Source organism: Arachis ipaensis, chromosome B8, assembly GCF_059453495.1.
Source record: "Arachis ipaensis isolate K30076 ecotype BB chromosome B8, ASM5945349v1, whole genome shotgun sequence".
Lineage (NCBI taxonomy): Eukaryota > Viridiplantae > Streptophyta > Magnoliopsida > Fabales > Fabaceae > Arachis > Arachis ipaensis.
The window spans coordinates 55021092-55022152 of record NC_142443.1 but is presented as its reverse complement, the minus strand read 5'-3'; the positions used below and the strand labels follow the sequence as shown (position 1 = coordinate 55022152).

At 45.1% G+C, this 1061-nt stretch overlaps 1 non-coding gene across 1 annotated transcript; it reads right to left on the bottom strand.

Annotated features, from left to right (window-relative positions):
• Window positions 1-494: 494 nt before the first annotated feature.
• On the bottom strand, window positions 495-601 carry LOC148548158 (small nucleolar RNA R71). The gene has a single exon (XR_015898052.1). It is a non-coding gene; the product is annotated as a small nucleolar RNA R71 (small nucleolar RNA).
• Window positions 602-1061: the final 460 nt, after the last annotated feature.

Sequence of the window (1061 nt, the reverse complement as noted above, 5' to 3'; positions counted from 1 at the left end):
TAGTTGGTGCTGAGAAAGAGGAGGAATACTTTGAACCAAACATGGAAGAAAACATGGAAAACCATCATGAAGAAGAGACTCACAACCATGGCGGAGGAGGTCGAGCAAATCATGCTGGGGAGGATAGAAGGGTTTTAGGCTCTTACATCAATCCAAACCCAGGAAACTGTGGAAGTAGCATTCAAAAGCCAACCACCCACGCCAACAATTTTGAACTGAAGCCACAGCTCATCACCCTTGTTCAGCACAACTGTTCGTTCGGAGGAGGTGTCCAAGAAGACCCCAATCAACATCTAACCACCTTCCTGAGAATATGTGACACAGTGAAGTCTAATGGTGTTCATCCTGATGCTTATAGACTGCTCTTATTTCCATTCTCACTCAAGGATAAGGCAGCCAAGTGGCTGGAGTCTTTCCCAAAGGAGAGCTTGACAACTTGGGAAGATGTGGTGAACAAATTCTTAGCAAGATTTTACCCCCCTCAACGAATCAATAGGCTGAGAGCTGAGGTCTAAACTTTCAGGCAACAAGATGGTGAGACTCTGTATGAAGCGTGGAAGAGGTTTAAAGACCTAACAAGGAGGTGCCCACCAGATATGTTCAATGAATGGGTGCAGCTGTACATTTTCTATGAAGGGCTCTCTTATGAGTCAAAGAAGGCTGTAGACCATTCATCCGGAGGATCTTTGAACAAGAAGAAGACCATTGAGGAGGCCATAGATGTCATTGAAACTATAGCAGAGAATGACTACTTCTATGCTTCCGAAAGAGGGAACACGAGAGGAGTGATGGAGCTAAACAATGTAGATGCTCTGCTGGCTCAGAACAAGCTCATTGCCAAGCAGCTGGCTGACCTAACCAAGAAGATGAAGAGGAACCAAGTAGCAGCAATCACCACTTTATCAACAACCCAAGAAAGAGTGAATGAAGAAGCATAGGAAAGTCAGGAGCAAGTCAACTACATTGGGAATTCACCTAGGCAAAACCATGATCCATACTCCAAGACCTACAACCCTGGCTAGAGGAATCACCCAAACTTTGGGTAGGGAAATCAACAAGAC